This window comes from Epinephelus fuscoguttatus, linkage group LG8, assembly GCF_011397635.1.
Source record: "Epinephelus fuscoguttatus linkage group LG8, E.fuscoguttatus.final_Chr_v1".
NCBI lineage: Eukaryota > Metazoa > Chordata > Actinopteri > Perciformes > Serranidae > Epinephelus > Epinephelus fuscoguttatus.
The window spans coordinates 29,527,803-29,542,528 of NC_064759.1; the positions used below are offsets into that span (position 1 = coordinate 29,527,803).

The window sequence follows — 14,726 nt, forward strand, 5'->3', positions numbered from 1 at the left end:
GGAGCTTCATCTGACAGTGCTGTGGGCTTTAGTGCATGTCTCTCCTCTGAAATGTTTTATTAATCTCTATGATTTAAACTGGTTAGCAGTCTAAATTGCAATAACACGAGCTGAATGTACACCTGTTGCCGTCAGTCAGAAGAAGGTCTTACGTAATGTCCGAACAAGGCTCAGAATGATAAAAACACAACAGTGCCAGGGAGGTCACTCTGGTGCAATGAGATTTGACCCCAAATTGTGCAATGTATACTCCTCACAACGTCACAGCTACCGGTGTTTTTATTTGTGATTGTGTGCTTATCAGGACAGAGCGTTGAATTTAAAGTGGCATGTTGTCCTCAAATTTAGTCTCATGTTGTACCATGTGACCACCTTGGTTTACCATTTAAGTCCTGAAAAGTAGTTCTAATCTGTAATCTGTAACACTGACACATAAATACAAGAACTTTTGCCTGTGGCTGCAGCCAGTTACCACATCCATTTACACTACTAATGAAACATTTACTGTACATGCATTGGTCTGATGGTGTCATACAAATTGTTTAGAGGCAGAAAGGAAGTAACAGTAAAGAAACCAACTTAAAAGTCAATTAATTTTCATTCACATGGTTGTTAATAAACTGCTCCATGAGGGTTATGTAGATCTACACCGAACATTGGAGGAAATAAATATTATCAGGGTCAACTAATGTATAAATTGAATCATTTGTAGCTGTAAGACTGATAGAGGACAGTAAAACTTATGTTTGGTTTCCATACAAATGAGATGATGCAACAACCTGTCAGGGAGAAATCACTTGCTATTGAGCAACTGCCTCAGTCTCTCTTAAAAGAACACTTTACCCACAAAATGACCATTTGTATATCTATCAATTGGTCATGCTGTGTTACTTTGAATTCTGTGAAGAAAACCTTTTTCTCATATGCCAGCACGGAAAACGACAAACATATTGTGGGGCCGTTCAGAATAGTTAAGTTTGTGCCCCCTCTCTTCCCTTACAAATGTCTCCTTGTTGGTAGATGTAACATTTTGATCGGTTAGCTGATGTGACAAGATTACATATGAAGACAGCAAGTTTTAGCAGGAGTCAGCTAGTAAAGGTTGAATGGTGCTCGTGGCTCATTGCATGGACAGCAATAGCTTGCTGTTCTGCACCCGAGCTAGAGACCACAACCCATCAGAGTTGCCTTCACTGATGTAAATTGCTGTATGTTCAGTGCTCACCTGCCAAAGTTAAGTAAAGTGCAGAAATGGAAGATTCCTTGTCGTGTGAAGTGATTTCCACCCATGCACATCCTGATGGATTAGCCTAGCTTGCTTCAGAAGCCGAAAGCATGACAGTATTGACTAGATAACTTACTGGGGACTGCGTTTAACAGCAGTAAAATCCAAGCCTCCATTTTGTGCAGTAACATCACAGTGTCATTTATCCAGTCATATGTGCAAACGAATGCATTTTCACTAAAAACACCATAATATTGTAGTCTGGCCTTAAAGACAATGTAGATAAGTTACACTTTTAGTTCAGTTTTAAAACTAAGGTTTTGGCGAAAATGCATGTGTTTAGGAAGTACAGAGCGAATGACTGGATAAATGAGACCTGCATTACACTGCAAAAGTTGTATGAAAGCTTATTGATGGGTGTTTTGACATAGTTTTGTTGTTGAATGCAGCCCGCATCAAGCCAAAAATCCATGTTTTCCTTGGAGGCATACAAAAATAAAAAAATAAAAATGTTTACTACATGAATTCAAGGTAACACAGCATGACTTACTGATATACGAATGGTTATTTTGTATGTGAAGTATTCCTTTAAGTTTGGTGTCTGTACAAATGAGGTGATGTAACAACCTGTTTTAATAGAAAAGTCAGGAAGAAGTCATTTGCTATTGAGCAACTGCCTCTGTCTCTCTTAAAGGAACACTTCACCCATAAAATGGCCATTTGTATATATATCAGTTGGTTATGCCCTGTTACTGCGAATTCTGTGACGAAAACGTTTCTCGTATGCCTCCATGGAAAACGAACATATTGATTTAACGATTTATTGGGGACCACATTTAACAGCAGCAAAATCAATGCATTGGGGCGTCGGTGGCTTGATGGTAGAGCAGGTGCCCCATGTACAAGGCTGTTGCCGCAGCAGCCCGGGTTCGAATCCAGCCTATGGCCCTTTGCTGCATGTCACTCCCTCTCTCTCTCCCCTTTCACACTTGTCTGTCCTATCAATTAAAGGCTTAAAAATGCCCAAAAAATATCTTTAAAAAAAAAAAAAGCAAAATCAGTGCATCCATTTACAAACTCTTAACACAACTCATGCAGTAACATCCAAGTCTCTTTATCCAGTCATATGTGCAAACAAATGCATTTTCACTAAGAAACACCTTAGAATGTAGATAATTTGACTTTCGGTTCAGTTTTACAAACTAATGTTTTAGGGAAAATGCATGTGTTTGAAAGTATTGAACAAATGACTGAATAGATAAGACTTTGATTAAGCTGCAGGAGTTGTATGAAAGCTTGTTAATGGGTGATTTACCATAGTTTGGCTGTTGTTGAATGCGGCCCCCAATCAAGACATAAATTAATGTTTTCCGTGCAGACATGCGGAAAAAATAGATAAATAAAAACTGTTTACTTCATGGATTCAGTGTAACACAGCATGACTAACTGATATATGAATTATTATTTTATAGGTGTAGTATCCCTTTAAGTTTGTTTTCGATACAGATGGGTTGATACAAGGTTGAAGAGAAAAGAGAAACCACTTGCTAATGAGCCACTCTGAAAACGATGTTAAATGAGTTCTTCAAAAAACTAAACAACTTGAACATGTGAGCTGGTAAAAATATTGTATGTTTAGACACACATTTTATTCTCATTGTTTCACTGTAAAATAAAGGCACAGAGCCTGTGTGTGTTTTCTAAACAGCACCCATTGAACTCAGTGATGCAGCCCTTCAAAAAAAAAACAGCGGAATCCTCTGAACACGCCCTTATTCCCATAAGACGTGAACGCCGCATTAATCACCCTCAGTTATGGGCGTGGTCTATTCGGAGGGGGGAGGAGTTGTTTGCGAGCGTGTGGTGTATGTGTGTGCGTGTTTGTGTGCGCGTACGTGTGTGTATGTGTGTGTCCTCCCCGGCCGCATGAGATGAGCTGCCTGCAGTCTTTGCGGCCACTGTTTTCGCCTCCTCCTCCTCCTTCTCCTCCTTCTCTTCTTCTTCTTGGCTCTGTCTATCTGTCCAGTCCGGGAATGTTGACCACCGTGGCCTGATCCAACGCCGCCGAGTGTCCCTTCATCTCCTGACTGCCACTCTCCGTGTTTGTCTCTGCGGGTCGTAGCCTGCCTCAACTGTGATCCGGCTGTAAGGTGAGTGCATGTTACCCGAACAAGACACTGTTCTCGTGCTCCTCGTGGGAGTGGGGGGGTTAAAGAAAGTCCGTGGACAGTGGGGCTGTGAGCGTGTGTATTAAAAGTTTAATGTGCTGTTGTGATGACACGCAGTGTTTTGCGGGTCGGAACACATGTGCGCCGCTGCGCGTAACCACGTAGCGGGACCAGAGTCCATACCTTCCTGTGTGACACCAGCAGCAGTCATTGAAGTTTGAAAACAAGTTTATTCATCGGGTCGGGCTGTTGCATGTAACTGTGTTCACTTTACTGTATCCCCACTAGTGGAAAGCTTCCACCGTGGACTGTTCCGGCGTTAGTGCGCGCACCGATCTCGTGCACTTTTCTGCACCTTTCCCAACCTTTGCTGTGTTAGCCTGTCTCTCGGGGAACAGTATTTTGATCCCAACAGCCTGCCTTGTTTACGATTGCGTAACAGCAGTCTACAGTGGCCCATAGCCTACTTTCTATCCAGTAGGACCCCCGCCCCCCCCCCCCCCCCCCAACCCCAACTCAGTTCTGTGAGAGTTTCGCCAGTCTCGCCTTATCCTTTTGGCAGCATTTGCTTTGGGGGTGGGGAGGGGGGAGAAAGAGGCGTTTTCCCAGGGATACTCCTGTAGCCCTACTGCAGCGGTTTCCCAAAGTGGGCTCCGGGGTCCTCCATGTGGTCCTTGTGTGGCTTCCAGGGGGTCCCCCAGTAAAGTGAATTGAATCAGTTTTGGAGGCACCACATCTTAATGCAGCATGAGGAAGGAGTTTTTAATTACTGAGTTGACTGTAAAAAGTGTTATCAGTGCACTTGTTAAGCAGGTCTGGAGGACTGAATCAATATAACAGCGAGAACGCTCCCAGAGGGAGTGTGTTGGGAAGTCTTATCAAATTGGCCTCCATGATGTGGGTTTGCTTGATATAAGAAGTCTTTATGAATCCTTGGCCTACTCCCTGACCTTCAAGCTTTCAAGAAATCCAGTAAATGCAGACTGTAACCGAAGGTGTACCCCTCCTCTGTTGTTTCATTTTGACTTTTAAAGCCAACTGCAACTTATATATCAAGTCAATAATAGTGTTTTCTCCCAGTTATACAATACTTTGAGAAACTCTGTTTAATGATGGTAATTCTGATGGAAAGGCTACGTGAGTGGGAGAGTGCCTGATCATTATCTAATCTAGCTTTATGTGTAAAGGTCTTGACAAAGCAACTCCTCATAGATAGTCTAATCTGCTCTGTCATTTGGGCTCTCTTCCAAATCAATTCCTTTATTGGCTGCATGTGGTCTCTGCAGAAAGTTGCATAACCACCCAAATTTATGATTCTGTTTCTGGGAACTATCGACGTTGGCCTGTGTGTTTTGAATGCAGATCAGGACTCTCACTGGGAATGTGGAGCTAGACTGGAAGGAGGCACGTAGGGACTGATGCACTTGGGGAGATTTTGTAGGTAATGCATCCAAAATCTGTTCTATCAGTGCACCTTTTCAAGGGAAAAACTTGTTGAAATCCAAGGTATCAGTCTGTCTGGAGGATTCAAATATGTGGGTTCCACAAGCAGAAATGATGATCATCAATTTCCATAGGGCTAGGCGATGTGGAGAAGATCAAATATCACGATACTTTGGATGTAATACCTCGATATTGTGATGATATTGTAGGGTTGACCATTGATGACACTTAATTGTAACTGGGAAAAGACACTTATAATATTACCACCTAAATCTATGTCTAGTTTCATACCATGATATAATGTCAATGTATTATCCAAGCTGTAAGCATGTGTTGATATCGTGTTTGGCGGTTTTGAGTACATGTAGTCATTCAGCACCTTAATACTGGATTAATTAAACCCTGTATGTAGGCTATTAGTATGTCTTACATGAAACCTTGACATACCTTCAAAATTAATACAAGCGAAGCCCAGTCAGCAACCTTTCTGGAGTCACTGAAGTGAAACACATGATCTGGCCAACCACTGATATTTCACTCAACTTGGCAACCCACACTGGAACACTTAGATACTGCACACATGCAGAGCCCTCTGCATGTTAACTTCTCAAATGTGGTTGAATATGAAGTAGTCTGATCACGTGGCTGCTGCTGCTGCTGCTACATACAGTCTGAAACATGCTATGGTTGTGTCTTTTCAAGCATGTCATTTTTTTGACACTCTCCCATTCATAGCCAAAGAGGATTTCTCTTTTCCTTGCCCCTGCCCATTATTTCCTGCTTTCTTTCATTTAATTATGTTGTGGTCACATCTCTGTGCACATGGCAACCACTCTAGCTGCGGTTTCTTTCACCCCCTCAGCACCAGTCCTGCTATTTCAAGTCCATGCTCAGTAAGCACAGGCATGACGGGGCATGAACTCTGCGAGACTACAGGCTGCCAAAAGGCTGCTGACTGCACATATTGCACATAATTATACTCACAATAAGCTATACTCAACTTGCTCTAGGATTCAGACCTGTGTGTTGCCTCTTTCGAGAAACTCCTGAGAGTCTAAAAACGCTGTTGGTTGTGCTGCTCATGCTCCGTTGGTTTTTGATTGAAATACTGTGTGCTTGGCAGTGATCACCCCAGAGATTTCTTGCATAACCAAAACCGGAGCCTCATTTTAAACGTAAGCCCTTTTCTTGAAATGCAAATGCACATAAGGTCGGATACCCCCTCCTTGTGCTCTCGCTTGTATGCATATAGTTTCAGCTGCCATCCGTGGGGAAAAGCAGCAGAGATATCCTATTAGCTAGTATTGGTGGTATAAGAGCTTGTGGTCGTGCTCCAGGCAGCATTCCATTGGGTCTTGCGTCAGCCAGCAGTCATTCAGCACTGGTTAGTCTAGGCTTATACACTGTTAATACCCCCTCCCTGATGTCATGACACCATTAACCCGAGCCTGCTGGGGGACCACAGCACAGTTCATGTCAGTCGACTGACTGCCTGGATCTAAAAGCAGAGCAACTTCACCATCTGTACCAAAAGGCTCAGCTGGGCTGTCAGTGGTCAAAAAGTAATCCGGGGATGTTAGAAACTGATATTTGTTTTTGGCTAAAGGTTAAGTTTGTACTCTTGCATAATCAGGCATTATTCCTAGATGTCCTTCTTGCTTCTGTTAAAAAGTTCTACATTGGGTTCCCACATAATTGGCCTTAAAGCATGCTACAAACTTTTGCATTTAGGTATTTTAAATTGTACTTAACCACAAGTTAACAGTCCTTAAGACCATGTGACCACTTATTGTTGACATTACAGCCCAATTAATGTTTTATGTACTTGGTATCTCAAGTATAACTGCTGAGTAATCATGTTCTGCTTTGGAAGGAGACATTTCTAAGAACCTAGACGCTTGCCAGAGGAAAAACTTTGTGGTATTATTCTTCCTCCTCCTCCATACTGTAAATATGGACCTGTACAGACCCGATTCTCTCCGCTCTCCACTTGTGACCAAAGGTGATGCAATGCTTGCTTGTCTAACCACCAAAGTGTACAGTGGATTGGGTTTCTCACTGTCTGGTGTTGGTCCAAATGTGGCTGAAACCCAAGCCTGCGTGAGAGGCAAGAATGTTGCCTTTATTCCGTAGGTAACTGAACACCTGACGGGGCCACATGCTCGGGTGGGCACAGGTAATGTGGTGTGGATGCTTGGAGTTGTGTCAGAAAAAATGAGCTCTTTAACACATATATTTCCTACACCATTTTTAACCCCCGCTCTCATGTTCTCTTGCTTTTATCTCTACATGTCTGTTGTCTCTCAGTTTATCTTTGTCTCTTTGTCCATCTGTCTACCCCATTGTCTGCCCCCCTCTTTTTTTAGCTAGCCTCGCTCTCCTAGTTTCACTGTCGATATCTCTGTCTGTGTCTTTCTGTTGATCTGTGTCTCACTGTACCAGCTGAAATCTGCAATGCAGAATCAAAACAAACCATGGTTAGTTGGCTTTCGTAGATGTACCATACGATTAAAAACAAAAAGGCCTTTTTCTCCCCTAGAAATAATTCCCAGTGCGAAACCTCAGAACAATACAGGCATTTATCTGTTCTTGAATTATAGCACTGTCCTGAACCTCACTCTGATTCCCTCTCACGCTCTGAATAGCACTTATGACCCTGTATGCATGTATTTTGTCGTACATAATTGCATTTTCTACCCTCTGGTTTGCTAGTATTATACTCAGACTTAGAAGCGATCAGGACTTAGAGTGGTGTACTTTGGTACTTAGGTATAGGACTTTAGTTAAGTCCTTCTTAATATGATTTTTTTTCTAGCCAGCGAAGTTTGTTAGCATTCCTAAGAATAAATCCTGTTCCCTTTTACCCCCAAATGGCCACATATAACTCCAGCCCTTTTCTGACACCAGTTATATGTTTTACCAACAAGGTCAGTTTTGTTTGGGATTTCAGTTTTTCTTTGGTTGTACATGATAATGATGCCAACCCAGACCTAGGGCTGCAGCTACCGATTATTTTCAATATCAACTAATCTGTTTATTATTTTTTATTATTATTTATTTATTTATTTTATTTTAGTTCATTTAGTCTATAAAATGTTAAAAATGCTTAACACAATTTCCCAGAACCCAAAGTGACATCTTCAATTTGCTTCTTTGGTCTAACCAAGAGTCAGAAACCCAAAGACGTTTCATTCGCTGTCATAAATGACAAAGAAAGGCAGCAAGTTCTCACATTTAAGAAGCTGGAACCAGTAAATGTTTGACATTTGTGTTTGAAAAATGACTGCAGGGATTAATCGATTAAATATAATTAGCAGCACCAGCCACAACACAGCTTTATTTCCTCTACTAATATGACTGTTGTGTGTATTTTACAGTATCAGTCATTTAAAGAGATTATGTGCTACCAACAGGTGTAGTAAAGATGGCGTCATGAGACGGTGAATCCATCTAACGCAGCCCTCTGGGGCCACCATTACAGCCAACTTGTGCACAAGCACAATTGCTCCCAAGCTCCATCCATTCATCTATGCCATTGCATAAGAGCAGTTCTCCCAAGCAGCCCAATGAAATCCTCATCCAATTAGGCACTGTCCACGTTTCCAAAAGGCCTTTCTCTCATAGACTGGTGCTATTCAGCCTCCCCCGGCATGACATCAGGCCCTCTCTTATAGCCCCACTTTACGCTGCTGCTCTCACATAATGAAAGCTGCCAATTAATGACTAATCAACATGTGCAACAAGCACATCCAGTGAGGAGTGACTACCATCTAATCTGCTGATTAAAACAGAAGACAGAGATGCTCTGTTCGACTCTCTCTCCCGTCTTTCTGTGTTGCATTGCTGCAGAAACAACAGCCAGCCCACACACAACCACACACACTCCTATACTCTGGCAACCTCATTTGAGAAGCTTGAAAGTTCATACGTGGAATTATTGGAGAGTTACTTGGAATACTAAAAGTTTTGATCTGTGGTCAGTGTTGTTTGCAGGGTAATACCATACAGTGCCTGCAATAAATTCTAATGGTCCGAGTGTTTTTAAACCCCAGTGAGATCTAATTCTGTCCAGCTTTTCTTCAGTGTAATTTAATGACTTGACAAGACTATTTTCATGTCCAAGCTCAAAATGATTTGCCAGTTGCACATATAAAAACACACACCTTTTAATGGTTGCCTGCAGAGCTAAAGGCTGGTGGGAATCACAGGGGGAATCTCCAGCCCACAGCAACAAAATATAGTAGAGCAGGCAACTTATCTTTCCACCCACACCACTCCCTGTCTCACATACAGCACGTTTCTATAGGTCGCCCCACCATAGAGAGCTTTGATAGCTCACAGCATCTGGCTAAATATTCTCACTTAAGGCGTCTGGTTAGTTTAAACATATACAGTAGAATAATTGACCTCCCCTCTCTAGGGGTTGGGTTACGGTCAGTACATTCACTTCAATGGGCTCTCCACAGGTCCCCAGACACCAAGTTGGATCCGTGCCATTTCTTGAATTAAGACGCTGTTTATGTTCTGGACTGGAGCAGTGCAGGATAAGGGTAGGGGTTGGACAGGGGGAGGGCTGAGGCTGAGGCTGGGCGAGGGTTCGGAGGAGAGGGAGGTAGCTGGTGCATTTACAGTGCAGCATGGGTTAACAGTGGGAATCAGGGGGGTAGGAGGCTTGGGTGAGTTTGCCGGGTGTGGTACTTGAGAAAGGGGTGTGACCAGTGCCAGGGACCTGTAGCGGTGGGAGTGGATCAAAACAATTTTGACGTAAAAATATTGTTTAAAGCAGTTATAAGTATTTGTCTTTACAAACAAGACAACTAGTGCAAGATGAGGAGCTTCTGCTTTGTCACCCGGCTATCCTGTATCATCCTTCACGACTCATTTCACCTGTGATTGGTCTGTTGAGATGATAGGATGGGCTGCTTTCAACTGGCTATGGGTGTGTGACTAAAAATGTATCAGATTTATAGCTAGAGTTGCATAGAGTCATAAGCACCAGCTGCCAGCTTAATAGCTATCTGCTAAATTGAGATATATTTACCCCAACCCCTTTTTAATCAATACACTTTTCTCTTTTTCAAGTAGTGCTACTTTTTAATTAAACAGTATGTTCTTATTTTGATTTGATCCTTCTTACTGCTGAAAACTTTCCTTAACCTGCTACTTTTCTCACCCGTCTGAACACACAAAGATTTATGGAACCTCTTTGAGTTGGATTGTGGGACATTTATTAATAGAAGGGGAGGGTAACCTAACGTTTTGTTGCTTTACTGCCAAGAGAAACTATTAAAAGAATTATGACCCAGACAGTTTAGATCCACTTTAAATCATAGTTGAAGACGTGCTCGTACACTCTCTGCTCCCCCTGGGCACAGCAGTGGCTCTCTCGGGGCTTTTGAGACTTCCATTTGAAGATAAGTGATGTCGGGCTTGTTCCAGCTGCACTGTCTGTCTCAGTGATGCCCTGAGCTGCTGTGGGATTCCACAGATCACACAGGGACCCAACACAAATGTGGCGGGTGTGGGACGTATTTATTCTTGTGCAGTCAGCATCGTTACCACAGGATGAAATTTCATATATGAAAATATGAGAGGCTGTTTATTATAGGGCTTAACCTTGTATGTATATGCACAGCCTTCCAGGAAACCATATGCAACCTTCCAGGAAATCATATGCGCTAAGCAAATAACATAAGAACAAGACACGATACAAAATGTTCTGTTCACTTTTCCCTTACTGTGCCTCAAGCTGGAGCTTCGCTCTTCACTTCTAATGACATTGTTTTTAGATTACAGCTTATAAACATGGCTTATGAAACAGCTGAGCATCTGTGTTAGCATTTCTCATAACATAGTCCATATGGTTTACACAGTTTTTTCCTGTGAGATCAGGCAGACAGATTTTTAATATAACACAAGTGATCAGGGAGTGATCAGACTCCCTACAGGAGCCCGTGGGATGGTGTATCTGCAGGAGCAGTTCGTAATGGTCGGAAATCCTGCAGGAGCAGTTGGGTGTTGGATAGAAAAAACAGGCCTGTGCAGACCTCTACCCCAGGGTGTAGGAGATAAAACACTTTGTACCTAGACATGACCTGATCCCTAGAAGCATAAAAAAGTGCCCTTTTGACCTTAGGATACCTAAGTAGGAAGCTTACAATCAGTGTGTGTTTTGTTTGTGTTATGTGTGCATGCGCACACACTCACAATTTCTGCCTTATGTTCCTCACTTTCTTTCAGCACCCTCCACCCTGTCCCTTGCTGGCTCACAAATCAATGCGTGCCATTTTGTGAGGTCAGGGTTCATTATATTGCACACGTTTTTTTTCACCGAGTACCCTATATGGAAAGAATGTGCTCTCTACATTCCAAAGATGACTGAGCAGAGCTGAACAGCCCTGTGTTAAGCTGTGTCCAGTCCAATCAGCTGAAGTCAAGTTGACTGGGATGAACACATTTTACAATTATATACACAGGGAGCGTAGTTGACACAGCTGCACAGCTGAGCTGTACAGATGCTGCCATTGAGCACAGTTGGGGTTTGGTTTGTGGTTGAAAGAGATTTTATTAAATCCAAATGTAACCAGAAAGACTTTGTGCTTGATCATTCAGTTGCAAGTCTGATATGTTTTATGAAAGAAGAAATATTTCCCCTGAATTGTCTGTTTGACAATGAATGCCTGGTCTGGTCCAGCCATGGGGTCCCGATTTCTCCTTAGTCGTTCAAGGTTCAAGGTCCACATGTTTAAATACATTCAGCATCATACTGGTGTTTGTCCACAGTGTTCCTGTCAAGTAGGTGTCCATTAGTCACTCACTCTACAACAGGAAACGGCACTTCAAAGTAAAAGCTTTGTCCCCGAAATTCACTCAAAAATAAAGTATTTTTATTACAAATTTGACACATTTGCGAGTCACTGGCGGTCTATGCAGAATGGATCCATGACCCACTTTTTGATTGTGACCCACCAGTTGAGAACCACTGTCATAGACTGTATAAAACTAATGGACGTAGCTACTGTGACATCACCCATTAGTTTGTTGACACCTGTTTTAAAACCTAGACTAGACCTAGATAGACTGTGGTGACGCCTCACAGACTTTAAAGCAGCCACGCCTTCATTAACTTTAAGCCATATTTAAATTTGAAATGGGTGAGTAATATAAAATGTCGCCACCTGTACAGTTGTCATGAATGTTGAAATTAGTTCTAGAGATCAAAACCATCTTTTGTGCTAGGCTGTAAACATGTATATTTCTGCTGTAAAGTTCAGCATTTTAACATAAGGGTCTATTGGGATTGACTCGCTTTTGGAGTCAGCCACAAGTGGCCTTTTTAGGAACTGCGGTTTTTGGCACTGGCGCTTTGGCGTCATTTTTCAGCCCCGGACGATGACGCTTGGTCCACACCCACACAACAATAGGTTTATGCTTGTGCAAATCTGCAGGCTTCAGTTCATGCTGTATTTGAAGCCTTGTTTGGTTGAATTCAAACCCTTCTGTTCCAACAAGTTACACAATACAGACACTGTAGTACAGCGTGTCTGTTGTTCCAAAGAAATACTAGCTTTGGCAACAGCAGAATGGCTATCATGACTTTACACATGATCCTTCAAGCCTCCCAAGCCACATGGCATCTATTTGATTTTATTCAGTAACACTAAATGTTGGAAGAAGTTTTAAAGTTGGAGAAGTTATTTCCTACCATTTAAATAAATGTGCTTTCGCAACCTGCATCTGACTTAAAGCAGACTCACTTGTAGACTACACAAGTTTATGCTCCAGTATGTTTCTTGATGCCTCGCTATAAATAACCCCCACTATTTAGAATGTTTTTCCAATTAGGAAAGGACGGGAATATACTACATGGGAGCAGTGAATGCCTCACAGAAATGCACAGAGGCTGGTTGGCAGGTAAACCGTGCCTAGAGAGCAAACATACTGACAGAAAGCCAAGCAGGAAGACGGACAGAAATGCAGAAATACCAACTAAACAGACAGACAAGTTGACAGTTAAGACAGACAAACCAGACCAGCAGGCAGCCAGACAGGTTAAAAAAAAATCAAACCGACTTCTTAGTTTACAACTCATGTTTGGCAGTGCAGCTCACAAGACACTCATTTATTTCAGGTTTGGCCTACATACAGTTTGAGAGGTTAAAAGTTTAATATTTCCATTTCCCACTCGAGGTATTTTTATTGGACTCCTTGGAAATGCTTAAGGAAGGGAAAAACCTAATAACCTGTTATTTAATATGGGAGGAAGTTGTGGCCTAAATAAGTAATGACTCTATTTAAAACCATAATGAGAGTTGATATACACGATTCTAAATGTATGTTTATCATTTGGAAAGAAATGTTCTCACAAAAGTGTGTCTGAAAGTTTGTTTTTGCTTTTGCAATCCCTTATCCCTTTCTGGCTCAGAACATGTGCATTGTGTGCCAGATTTAGTCTCATGGTGTTGGTTGCAAACAGACACACAGTCCTACAAAGTCCTCTTAACATCCATCTTTGGTCTGGTGAGCTGGTCAGCCACTGATCCACCACCACGTAAAAGAGGAGAACTGTTCAGGGAAATGTTTCTACTGTTTCAATTAGGCTTTACTTTAAATAGCCCAGGGTTCTGGTGATCCCAGGCCTTGCCTTTGGCTTCTCTGCGGGGCTTATCACGTTGGGATGTTAAAGCTGGACCCTTGAGATGCGAGCACATATCAGCACATTAACTGCTAGACTGACTAAGCATGCTGGCCCACCAGTAGGTGTTCAAGAGCAGCGACACTGTTCCACTTAGTGCTGCATTTGTTGTGTGTAGTTACAGAGCTCAGGGAAAATACAGAGATCAGAGGCTATTACTGTTTTCAAAGGTAAGTTTAGTTATGATTGATCATTTATATGTTGTAACATCCAATATGGTGTGTAACTGTCAGTGGTCAAAGTGTCTAAGAGTACAGGAAAGCCCTAACTAAGAAACGGTCCAAATGTGTATGGCTTTTTGGTTCAAGGGTGATGTCGTATAACATTGCATGTTCTGTCTCAATATATACAAATCACACATATGTCACATTGCAGCTGACTGTTTTGTAAAGCAGAAATCTTTTTGAGTGATCTTCTATGATCTTAGCAGCAGAAGGACTTTGCTACTTCTTCATGGTAATTATGTCACTGTCATTTATGATAATTAACTGAATAGATTTGGATTTTTTTGACGGTTGGATAAGACACCATTTGAACATGTCACCCTGGGCTTTGAGAAATTACACTAGGCCTGTTTCACTACGTTCTGACATTTTATTGACAAAAAATGAACGATTACGCAAGAAAATAATGGGCAGATCAATTGATAATGAAATTAATCATTAGTTGAAATCCTAAAGATTGTGTTTGCTCAATGATCATTGCTCAGATTCAGTTTCCTAACTTAGAAAGATAAATAGAGTTGTAGGTAATGTTGGTTAAACTGCCAGTGCAGACCTTTTTAAAGTAATGTAAGTCACACACTAAATATTTCCTACAACATCAGCTGGAAACCTCAGAGTAGAGCACCTTCATTACAGTGTCATGTATCAGCTGTAAAGTCTCACCCTGGATAGCACTGGAAAGGATTTATGATTCATGATAGGCATTATTAAGGCCCTTGCGTTTGAAGTCCAGGAGCTAACATTCTCCCTCATGCAAGTTTGAGCAAAACTCACTTTAATTAATCCAGATGCAGTCACCTCACTGCTGGGTACAGCCGCCCGTACCCCAAAGTCCCCCTTTCTAGTGCAGCGACACTGTCCGGATAATTGCACTGTCAAGGTCAGAGATGGTTAGGTTTTAGCACACCGTTCAAGTGGAAGGAATCGAATCAAAGGGCTCTGAGAGGGTCTAATCCCTGCACTGGAATGGC

At 42.1% G+C, this 14,726-nt stretch overlaps 1 protein-coding gene across 2 annotated transcripts in view; it reads left to right on the top strand.

Annotated features, from left to right (window-relative positions):
* The first annotated feature begins 3,104 nt into the window (after window positions 1-3,104).
* Window positions 3,105-14,726, top strand: part of grb10b (growth factor receptor-bound protein 10b) — a 79,662-nt gene continuing 68,040 nt past the window's right edge. For both annotated transcript variants that reach the window (XM_049583225.1, XM_049583226.1), the window contains exon 1: window positions 3,105-3,375. The gene's annotated coding sequence lies outside the window, so the exon portion shown is untranslated. The remainder of the gene's footprint in view (window positions 3,376-14,726) is intronic.